General features: G+C 46.3%; 1 pseudogene; it reads left to right on the top strand.

Annotated features, from left to right (window-relative positions):
* LOC123101884 (serine/arginine repetitive matrix protein 1-like) overlaps positions 1-8,011 on the top strand; it is a 33,889-nt pseudogene extending 25,878 nt beyond the window's left edge.
* The last annotated feature ends 4,161 nt before the right edge of the window (positions 8,012-12,172 follow it).

Below are 12,172 nucleotides of genomic sequence, written 5' to 3'. Positions count from 1 at the left end.
CTATTTTTCTTCAAAAATGCTACCCTAACAGAAGCTTTCTACTGATTGTTTTCATGGAAGACAACTCCACCAATCTCCCCCCCTCCCCCCCGATTTCCACTGGTGGCCCCGCTTCCCCTTCTAATCTCCAACCATAAAACTACACTTCAGTCTGAAAATTAACAATTATACAATTTGCACACAATGTACATAGAAATTGCACTTTTTTTGCAATATATGCAATAATAAGCATATATTTCCTCCATTATAGAATATAAGGTGTCGATATAAGGAACAAATTTGTGTATGTTTCATCAAGATTATAGGATTAAAATATCGACATTTGCGATGCAAAATAAATCCCTGCACATGTTTGACTTTTGAAAAAACTAATGCACCCTATACTTTAGAACAGAGGGACTATAGTGTAATTTTCGCAAAAAGTTGTTTCCTCGCAAGGATTGGATTACTGTCATTGGTATTATCCTTCACGGAGAAGAAAATAAAACAAAATTAAAATAATGAAGTTTCTAAGAAAGACTGAATTAGGGCATTGGTTTTACCCTTCCAGAAGGAAGAATAAAACAAATAATGACAAAATTTGCACATAATATACACAGAAATTGCGATTTTTTTATAATATGTAAGAATAAACATATAATATTGTGATTTTTGCAAAAAAAAGGAGTTTCCTCACAAAGAATGAATTAGTGACATTGGTGTTGGCCTGCCTTAAAGAAGAAAGAAAACAAAATAAAAACTAAAAAGAAACCAAAATAATTAAGCTTTCTAAGAAGGAATGAATTAGTGGCATTGGTATTACCCTTCCAGAAGAAAAAAAAATTAAACAAATAAGGAAATAATTTGCACATAATTTACCTATAAGTTGCAATTTCTTATATTATGCAAGAATAAGCATATAGTGGAATTTTCAAAAAAAATAAGAAGTAATTAATGAGTGGTATTGCTATGAAAGAAAATGAATAAAAATCTGTAAAAAATGATGAGAAAACTTGCACACAATTTGTTCTGAAACTGCATATTTTTATAGATGCAAAAATAGGCATATAATAGGAATTTTTTTTGCACTTTAAAGTAATTTACACACATATTGTATAACACTTTTGTGTACATTTACACACACCTAATATTTACACAATACACATAAATAAAATGGAAAACCGACTAAAAACAACTTGGTAAAGAATAATAAAGACTAAAACTAGTACGAAGCTAAAAGGACAAAAAATAATATTTTTCTAAGGTCGCATGAATTAGAGCACGGTTTTACCCTAGAAAATAAAGAAAATGAAAAACAATTGAAACAAATGATGATAAAAAAATTGCACACAATTTACACAAGAATTGCACTGTTGTACAATAAGAAAAATAAGTATATCGTAGAGGCTTTTTTGGATAAAGATATGTTTTGCACATAAGTTGCATGAAACTGAATTGCATATATTATGTTTTATATATTCTTAAATTAATGATTAGTTGTACCTTAACACGTAAAAATAAAATGTATCTCATATCGATGGTGTCATCGTCTGCACACTCGCGCGTGCACACACACACACACTCCCACTCGGACGTGAGCACACACATGCACATGCACACAGTACACATGTATGCGACAAGCACACATGCACGCACACAAAAGCTGACACTAAAAAAAGGAAAACCATACTAATTACTGTACAAGGAAAAAAGCGACTTACCCAAATATAAATTTCAGTCAACTTATATATAGCAAAGAGTTAATAGCACTCCACATACCCTAACTTGCATAGAAAGTGATGATCTAGTCCCAAACTTACAAAACTTGACCAAGCCATGCCCCAACTTACATCTCATATGATGTTTTAGTCCCAGGTCAATCACAGCGCGCCAATTGGCTGGGCCGGTCAGCGCGCGCAGTTTTGCACAAAACCCCCTGCCGTTTGCCTGATTCAACCCGCGCCGCCTGCTCCCCTCGGCCGGCCGCAGCTCCTCGCTCCGCAGGCTCGCGCCGCCGCCGCCGCCCTCATCGTCGGCCCCGCAGCCTCCTCGTCACGCGCCGAGCGCGGCCGCTGGAGCCGATGGCAAAGCTGGTGCCGCCCCTCCCGGCGTCATCGCGCGCCTCATGGGCCTCGAGTCCTGGCCCGCCGCCCCCGGCGCGGCCGTGCCGCCCAGGCCGCAGAAGCAGAGGAAGGTGGAGGCGTCGGCGGGGGGAGGAGACAATGAGCCGGCGCCCGCCCGCGCTCGGCTCGCCCACGCACGCGCCGCGGAGCCACCACAGCGCCGACCTGCCGGCGAGGAGCCCCAGGCGGAGCCGCGTCGAGGCTGCTGGAGCCGGGCGCGCGCGCGAGCTCGAGGGCCGGAGCCAGTGTGACGCCCGGATAATCAAGCTACAGTAATCTCTGCTAATGATGCCACGTCACCTTGGTTACTGTTGATAAACTTGCGTTAGTTCAAAAGTATTCAAATTCAAATTTAAAATATAGGCAAACAACAAAAGTTTCAAACAATAAAACTTAAATGTTCGGGTTGTGCCAAATAATGCGTAAGTAATTATGGTGGATAAACCACACTGTTATAAAATATTTAAATCCTATAAGATGAATAAAATTGTAGATAAAACAATTAATTAAATTCCTTTTGTATTATATAAAATACTAAACTGTTTTGTTTAGAGTAAAACTTTTTATGCCAGTGGTTTGAGTGGCAATGCTAAATTTAGGAGTTGAAATTATATTTTACGAAATTAAAATAAATTGAAAAGTCAAAAGAAAGCAGAAAATAAAATAAAAAAAGGGAAAGATCAAAATACAAAAAAAGGAGAACCCCCCCTCCCACTGGGCTCTGGCCCAGCAAGCCACCGGCCCAACTGGGCCATCTCCCAGCCAGGCCGGCCCACCTCGGCCTACACATACCCCCCCATCGAACCGAAACCCTAACTCCCCCGACCGCACCCCCCACTCCCCATGACTCTCCCCTCCCCCTCCCGATCCGATCTGGATCGGGGGCTCGATCGCCGCCGCCAAGACGCCGCCCGGAGTGCCCCCCCCCCGCTTGAGGACCCCGTCGCCCTCCGCCTCGCTCCCTCATCTCCCTCCCTGCCCGATCTGGATCGGGGCAGCCCCCCCGATCCCATCTCGACGCCGAACCGCCGTCGCCACGCTCGCCTCGGACGTCGTCGTCTCCAGCACCGCCGCCCTCTTCGTCGCCGGACCTCCCCGACTCCTCCTCGAGCCTATTAAGCACACCTACAGGGCTTGGTGAGCTCCGCCGTCCGTTCCCTGCCTTCTCCTCTGCTCCCATCGCTGTGCAACGCTCGTAGTCGCCGTTGGCCGCCGCCTTTGTCGACGCGCTCACCGTGCCTGTAGGTGCGCCCGGTCGCGCACGCCCTCTCCTCGACGCGCCCGGGGCGCGCCCCGCAACCGCCCGCGCCTCGTGGCCTCACTGCTCGCGCGTGCTCGCGCCGACCGCAGCCGCTGCTGCCCTTCTCCATACCCATTGTGTGCCACGCTCCCCCCCCTACGGATCCCCTCACTGCCGACCCGCGTCCACCCAGGCCGTCCCAGGCCACCGCCTCCCTCTTCTCCGGCGCCCTACCGTGGTCGCCGGCGCCCAGCCGGGTGTGCCCCTGCCGGTCACGCCCGCAGCGCCCATACGGGCTACGCCCGCACCCGCACGCCCCGGCGCCCGTGTGCCCGTGCCCGTTAAGGGCCTATGACAGTCGGGGCCCATGCCCCTGAGAACGTTTAAAAAAAAAGAAAAGAAGAAAAGAATTAAAAATAAAAATAATAAATAAAAATAAAAATGATTTAATAAATTAATTATTAATTAATTAATTAAGTTAACTAATCCTGATTAAATTAACCTAATCACTAATTAAATTAACTAATCTGTAATTAACCTAAACAGAGAATGACAGGTGGGTCCCACTGGACCCACATGACAGGTTGACCAGGTCAACGGCCAACGTTGACTGCTGACGTCAACATGACATCATGCTGATGTCATAAATCTATTTTCGAATTAATTAAATAATTAATTAAATTCCAGAAATTAATAAAATCTTTAGAAAATCATATCTTTTAATCCATAACTCGGACTAAAATAATTTCAACATGAAAGTTACTCAGAACGACGAGATGAATCCGAATACGCAGTCCGTTCGTCCGCACACACCCCTAACCTATCGAACCCGCAACTTTCCCCCTCCGGCTCCTCTGCCCGAAAACACGAAACACCGGGGATATTTTCCCGAATGTTTCCCCCCTTAACCGGTACCACCTCATACCACGCTAGGGCATGCCTAACATCGTTACTTGTCTTGTCATGCATCGATATGCATCTGTTTACATGGTATTCATTGTTTCTTCCCCCCTCTTCTCTCCGGTAGACTACGAGACCGACGCTGCTGCTGCCCAGTTCGACTACGGAGTTGACGACCCCTCTCTCTTGCCAGAGCAACCAGGCAAGCCCCCCCTTGATCACCAGATATCGCCCATTCTACTCTATACTGCTTGCATTAGAGTAGTGTATCATGTTACTGCTTTCCGTTATACCTATCCTGATGCATAGCCTGTCCTTGTTACTACTGTTGATACCTTTACCTTCAATCCTATATGCTTAGTATAGGATGCTAGTATATTCATCTGTGGCCCTACATTCTTGTCCGTCAGCTGTGCTATACTATCGGGCCGTGATCACTCGGGAGGTGATCACGGGTATATACTATATACTTTATACATGATACATGTGGAGACTAAAGTCGGGTCGGCTGGTGGAGCACCCGCGAGTGGATCTTTGTGGCGGAGCGACAGGACAGGTTGAGACCACCTACGAGACAGGTGGGCCTGGCCCTGTTCGGCGTTCGCGGATATTTAACACGCTTAACGAGATCTTGGTATTTGATCTGAGTTGGCTACGAGCCTATACGCACTAACCATCTACGTGGGAGTAGTTATGGGTATCCCGACGTCGTGGTATCAGCCGAAGCACTTCAGACGTCAGCGATGGAGCGGCGCGCGCCGGATTGGACTGGAACGCCTGCTAGGCTAGGTCTGCTTCCGGCCGCCCTCGCAACGTGCAGGTGTGCTATGGGCGATGGGCCCAGACCCCTGTGCGCTTAGGTTTAGACCGGCGTGCTGGCCTCTCTGTTTTGCCTAGGTGGGGCTGCGACGCGTTGATCTTCCGAGGCCGGGCATGATCCAGGAAAGTGTGTCCGGCCAAATGGGATCAAGCGTGTTGGGTAAGTTGGTGCACCCCTGCAGGGAAGTTAATCTATTTGAATAGCCGTGATCTTTGGTAACAGGACGACTTGGAGTTGTACCTTGACCTTATGACAACTAGAACCGGATACTTAATAAAACACACCCTTCCAAGTTCCACAGACAACCCGGTGATCGCTTTTCCACAGGGCGACGAGGAGAGGATCGCCGGGTAGGATTATGCTATGCGATGCTACTGGAGATGCTACTGGAGATGCTACTTGGAGATGCTACTTGGAGATGCTACTTGGAGGACTTCAATCTACTCTCTTCTACATGCTGCAAGACGGAGGCTGCTAGAAGCGTAGTCTTCGACAGGATTAGCTATACCCCTCTTATTCTGGCATTCTGCAGTTCAGTCCACCGATATGGCCCTTTACACATATACCCATGCATATGTAGTGTAGCTCCTTGCTTGCGAGTACTTTGGATGAGTACTCACGGTTGCTTTTCTCCTTCTTTTCCCCTTTCCCTTCTACCTGGTTGTCGCAACCAGATGCTGGAGCCCTGGAGCCAGATGCCACCGTCAACGATGATTCCTACTACACTGGAGGTGCCTACTGCTACGTGCAGGCTACTGACGACGCCCAGGAGTAGTTTAGGAGGATCCCAGGCAGGAGGCCTGCGCCTCTTTCGATCTGTATCCCAATTTGTGCTAGCCTTCTTAAGGCAAACTTGTTTAACTTATGTCTGTACTCAGATATTGTTGCTTCCGCTGACTCGTCTATGATCGAGCACTTGTATTCGAGCCCTCGAGGCCCCTGGCTTGTATTATGATGCTTGTATGACTTATTTATGTTTTAGAGTTGTGTTGTGATATCTTCCCGTGAGTCCCTGATCTTGATCGTACACATTTGCGTGCATGATTAGTGTACGATTGAATCGGGGGCGTCACAGCTAGGCTGCAGGCCATCGCGTACGCCTGTTCCTTGCCGCAGCACCGTGGCCACCCCGGCACCCCGCAGCAGAGCTGGGGCACGCCAGGCTGCATACCAGACGAACTATTCCGACTCATCGGCTCCTCTCAATAATGCTGAGACTATATACAATTCCAATGATCAATCACCTGAGTTTCACAAGAGCTATCAGGTCAGATTTGACGTTGCCCTACTGCTTCATATTGTCAACCTTTTATATCTCTTACTTATGTTTACTTCAGCAATATTGATCAGTCAATCATGAAATTACCTCTTTGATAGTATGTCCATACGATGAAATTGTAGTGCTTATACTTATCACTTTGTCTAATGGTAGAGACTGCTAAGGAAGCACTTACATGAATCCATGCCTGGTACATTTTGTGAATTTGTTGTTAAAAAATGTTCCTCGGAATGTGATTGGATGTTCCCTGGTCTTTACTGAAGTAATGGTTTACCAACTTGGATGACTAGGCATTCATTGTACTGTGATCAGTGGTCACACTACTTTTTGTCTAGCTTGCTATTGAAATTTGAAAATGTTCTTTTGTTCTAGTTCCAGGGTGACCAAGGGGCTGATTCTCCTGCTACGTGCACAAATGACGAGCCCAATCAGCCGAGCCCAACATCTGTCCTCGAAGCATGCTTCTCACACGATGCTTCCTCCTCAGGAAGTCCAACTGAAAAGATCGGTAAATACTTTTGTAGTATCACCTTGAATGTTGTACTGGGATGTAAGGATACTTTGTAGCTAGTAACCCCTGCAAACCATTTTACTTTTAGTTATCTATAAAGGTAGGTTGAAAGGCCTTTACTGAAGAAAAAAGTGTGTGCTACAAAATAAAGTTTCCTCTTTATTTACTCTACTTCTGTTGCTGATCTGAAGTAAGAATATATGTTTACATGCTGACGAAACCTTAAATGAATAGCTATGTTTTGCATAAAATGCATTTGGCCACGAAATTGATTGCTTTAGTGCACATCTTGACGCGGTGTTGCAGATTAAAGGTATGTATCACGATGAGTAGCGGAAGAAACAACAAATAGTTTACATATATTACTAATATTCAAACTATTATAAGACAGTGTTCTGTTACGCTATCTTCTAGTTAACTTTGCTCGGCTGAAATGAACTCTCTTTAGAGAGAAGCTTAAAACAATTCTGATTTACAGAATGGATTGAATTAGTAGGTTTTGACGTGTGTAATGGAGTATAGATTATGATGATAATGTATGGTTTCTTCTTTTGTCTGCAGAGAGTACTGAGTTCTTTATTTCAATGGAGAACAAAATGGAAGATCTCTTCAATCTAGAGTCTGAACTCGTAGATTTGTCCATGTCCATCGACACAATGAAGACTGATGATCACGGCAGCAATGCAGAAATACCATGTGTTCAGAGTTCTCCAGAGCATGATTTTGAGTTCCTAGAAGGCAGGCTCCACAGCATCGGAGAAGCCATTGCAAATGCTGAGCTACTTCTGGACAGCAGCCTCTTCTGTGGCACACCGTCAAGTCTATCAATTCATTCATTAATTGGTGAGATGCTGGAGACTGTTGAGGCCGTCTTTGGCGATGGATCAGAGAGCAGCTTCGGCTTCTACCAAACATTCTGGTGAGAGCAGTTTCAGCAATCGGCAGTTTCGGCGACAGCATCACGACCACCGGCGCCGGCTCATTGTCTCCTCCCCCCGCCGACGCCTCCACCTTCCTCTGCTTCTGTGGCCTGGGCGGCGCGGCCGCGGCCGCGCCGGGGGCGGCGGGCCAGGACTCGAGGCCCATGAGGCGCGCGACGACGCGGGGAGGGGCGGCACCAGCTTTGCCATCGGCTCCAGCAGCCGCGCTCGGCGCGTGACGAGGAGGCTGCGGGGCCGACGGAGAGGGCGGCGGCGGCGCGAGCCTGCGGAGCGAGGAGCTGCGGGCGGCCGAGGGGAGCAGGCGGCGCGAGTTGAATCAAGTAAACGGCAGGGGGTTTTGTGCAAAACTGCGCGCGCTGCCACTTGGTAGCCAATTGGCGCGCTGTGATTGGCCTGGGACTAAAACACCACACGAGATGCAAGTTAGGGTATGGCTTGGTCAAGTTTTGCAAGTTTGAAACTAGATCATCACATCCTATGCAAGTTAGGGTACCTGGGTGCTATTACCTCTATAGCAAAAGTGTTGAACTATAAAGGCGGCGCTAGTGCAACAGAGTTTGGTCCAAAACTGTTTTCGTACTACTTGCAGGAAACCTGCGCAACTGTAAACTTCGTCGGACCAGAGTCATTATAAATGCCATAGGCCCAACTGATGAAACTGTGTTTGTGTTAAGCCCAAAAACCAGGCCCAACTTCAACTCTTTTCTGAATTCTTTAGCACAATAATTAAGAAGTTAAATTCAAAGACCATATGCTAAGGCCACAATGATGACTTACTCTATATAATCCAAAACCAACACACACCATTATAATATTTATTAAAAAACTAGATTGTACATACATCATGTAATATCTTCCGGTGAAGTTAGATCAAATCTTGAGAACTAGCTAGCCAATGGAGGCACACATGTAGCTGGTCTCTCCAAAATCTATTACGGATCTCAATCAACGTTGGGTTCTAGTAGATGTGTTTGTATGCTCCTTCGGTCCAAGCAGGTTTTGAAGCAGGCAGCGGCAGTACGGGCGCTTCTAAAGGTCCCAAGTTATTAAGTGACGAAGCGACTGATCCATCGGCGACCTCACGTCTGCCGGGAGCAATGAATCTCATCAGTTGGAACTGCCGAGGCGGGGCAACTCTCGGACTGTTCGAGAAATTGCGACGCTCTCCCTGTCACACTCCTCCATGCTGGTTTTCCTTTGCGAGACTAGACAGAAAGCAACAAAATGAGAAGAATTCGTGGACGCCTCGGATTGAAAGGTTTTGACGGGGTGGACAGTAATGGTTTGAGTGGTGGCCTAGCTCTTTTCTGGCATGAGTCTTTTGTGGTTGAAATCCTGGACAAGGAGGAACGGTATATCCATGCTCTGGTGAAGGTACATGCGGATGCAGAACAGTGGAGAGTCACCTTTTTTTATGGTGAACCACGAGTCGAGAATCGCCACCTCATGTGGGCCAAATTACAGGGTCTAACGAGTGTCTGTGATAGGCCTTGGCTTGTTATTGGTGATTTTAATGAAGCTCTTTGGGATTTCGAACACCTGTCGGCTACCCCTAGACCGGAACAACAAATGATAGCCTTCCGAGATACTCTGGAAATTTGCAGTCTGATTGATCTTGGGTTCTCAGGGATTCCATTTACTTATGATAACATGCATGTCGGGGCGAGTAATGCGAAGGTTCGTCTTGGTAGAGCTACTGCAACAAATGAATGGCGCAATCTTTTTCCGTTTTATACAGTACAACATGTGGCGTCACCATGCTCGGATCATGTGGCGCTGGTTTTGAAGGGCGCTCCGGACACGGGCCAGCAAGTCCCCAAACCTAGACACTATGAAGTTTTTTGGGAAAGAGACTCATCTCTACCGGCTGTTGTTAAGGAGGCATGGGGATCTGTTGGCAATGTGGACAATTTGGAGAAGCTCCAAACAGCGCTAAGGAAGACCTTGGCTACACTCAGTACTTGGGGCAGCAAGAAATTCGGCAATATAACAAGGGAACTAGCCAAGTCAAGAACACAACTGGAGGAACTTATGACCATGAATGCAGATAGACAAGAAATTAGAAACATCACTGATAAGATGAACGAGCTTTTGTACCAAGAGGAAATGATGTGGCTACAACGCTCAAGAATTACGTGGTTGAAGGAAGGCCACCACAACACTAAATATTTTCAGAGTAAGGCTGTTTGGCGCGCTCGCAAAAATAAAATACGCGAGCTAACCGACAGTATTGGTGTGGTTCATTCAAACTTTGAGGAAATGGCTAGTCTGGCAAATGAGTATTTTCAAGGGATTTTTGCTTCAGACCAGGCGTTGGATGCAACATGGGTTCTTGATTTGCTTGAAGCGAAAGTCACTGAGCAAGACAATGCGCGCTTGTGTGCTCCCTTTAGCGATAAGGAGATCTCTGATGCCCTGTTTCAGATTGGACCATTGAAGGCCCCAGGTCCAGATGGTCTACCCGCGAGGTTCTTTCAACGGAATTGGGCCGTGCTACAAAATAGTGTGATTGCAGCGGTCAGGGGATTTTTTGCTTCTGGGATTATGCCGGAAGGGGTAAATTCTACCTCCATAGTTCTTATTCCTAAAATTGCTAACCCCTCCAGCTTGTCTCACTACAGGCCGATTAGTCTATGTAATGTCATATACAAGGTCATCTCAAAGTGCATGGTGAATCATTTAAGGCCATTATTGGATGGTATTGTTTCTCCAGAGCAAAGTGCCTTTATCCCAGGGTGTTTGATTACTGATAATGCTCTTGTGGCTTTTGAATGTATCCACCACATTAAGCAAGAAAAGAATCCTACAAAAAGCTTTTGTGCTTACAAACTCGATCTCTCAAAGGCATATGATAGGGTGGATTGGAAGTTCTTGAAGCAGGTGATGGAAAAGTTGGGTTTCTCTCAACGATGAGTGGACTGGATAATGTCTTGTGTCACATCGGTGAGATACTCTATCAAACTTAATGCGACCCTCTTGGATTCATTTGCACCGTTGCGTGGGCTTCGGCAGGGCGATCCGCTATCCCCCTTGTTCCTTTTTGTGGCTGATGGACTTTCTGCAATTCTGAAGCAGTATGTGTCTAGTGGTGATAATACCCCTGTCAAGGTATGTAGAAGAGCTCCAGGGATCTCACACCTATTGTTTGCTAATGATACTATGTTATTTTTCGAAGCAAACCGTGCTCAGGCCGAAACAATAAAGCTAGCATTGGATCAATATGGAAAGGCAACGGGTGAAAGTTTGAATTTTGACAAGTGCTCTATTCTTTTTGGCGAGGCTTGCCCTTATGTCACACAGGAGGAAATCAGAGGAGTTCTCAATGTCACTAGTTTGGTTTTTGAGGAGAAGTACCTTGGACTCCCCACGCCTGATGGTCACATGTCTAAGGGAAGATTTCAGAATCTTCAGATGAGTTTAACTAAAAGATTGCTCTAGTGGGGAGATGGTCACCTTGCTCAACCAGGGAGGGAGACACTCATTAAGTCCGTTGCTCAGGCCCTTCCTACTTATACGATGGGGGTCTTTAAATTACCCTTTTCAGTGTGTGATGAACTTACTAGAATGGTAAGAGCCTTTTATTGAGGAGCTGAGAAGGGGAAAAGGAAAGTGCACTGGCGGGCATGGAATAATCTGATGCAACCAAAGAGTAAAGGAGGTTTTGGTTTTAGAGATTTCAGAATTTTTAACCAAGCACTATTAGCTAGGAAAGCATGGAGATTAATTACAAAGCCTGACAGTCTATGTGCACTAGTGTTAAAAGCAAGATACTATCCAGATGGTAAACTTGAGATTACAAAGCCGGAAATGCTTCTTCTTCTTGGCAAGCTATTAGCTACGGTCTTGAACTCTTGAAGAAGGGTCTGATTTGGAGAGTTGGGAACGGAAGAAATATACGTGTTTGGCGTGACAATTGGATACCCAGACCCTTCTCTTATAAACCTTTCACTTTACAAGGGAGGTGCAGAATTCGCTTCGTCTCAGATTTGCTGAATGAGAACGGCTCATGGAAGGTTGGCTTGTTACAGAAATTGTTTATGCCAGCGGATGTTGTGGAGATTTTGAAAATCAGGGCGTCGCTAAGACAAGAGGATGATACGTTGGCGTAGGGCCCTGGCAAGTTTGGCGCCTTTTCAGTGAGGAGTGCGTACCAGTTCGGCTTTGAGGAAGCTCACAGAAGCACTTCGACGGGCTCCAGCTCACGTCCAGATGGGCGTCGGGACTGCTGGAAATTTATATGGTCGACTGATGTTCCTCCTTCAGTTCGTAATTTCGCATGGCGGGTCGCTACAAACTCTCTGCCTACATGGAGTAACAAGCATACAAGAGGGTTGGAAACTAGTGATTTGTGCCCTGTGTGTTCGATAGAGTCCGAGGAC

Source organism: Triticum aestivum, chromosome 5A (genome assembly GCF_018294505.1).
Source record: "Triticum aestivum cultivar Chinese Spring chromosome 5A, IWGSC CS RefSeq v2.1, whole genome shotgun sequence".
Lineage (NCBI taxonomy): Eukaryota > Viridiplantae > Streptophyta > Magnoliopsida > Poales > Poaceae > Triticum > Triticum aestivum.
This window is presented reverse-complemented; position numbering and strand designations above follow the sequence as displayed.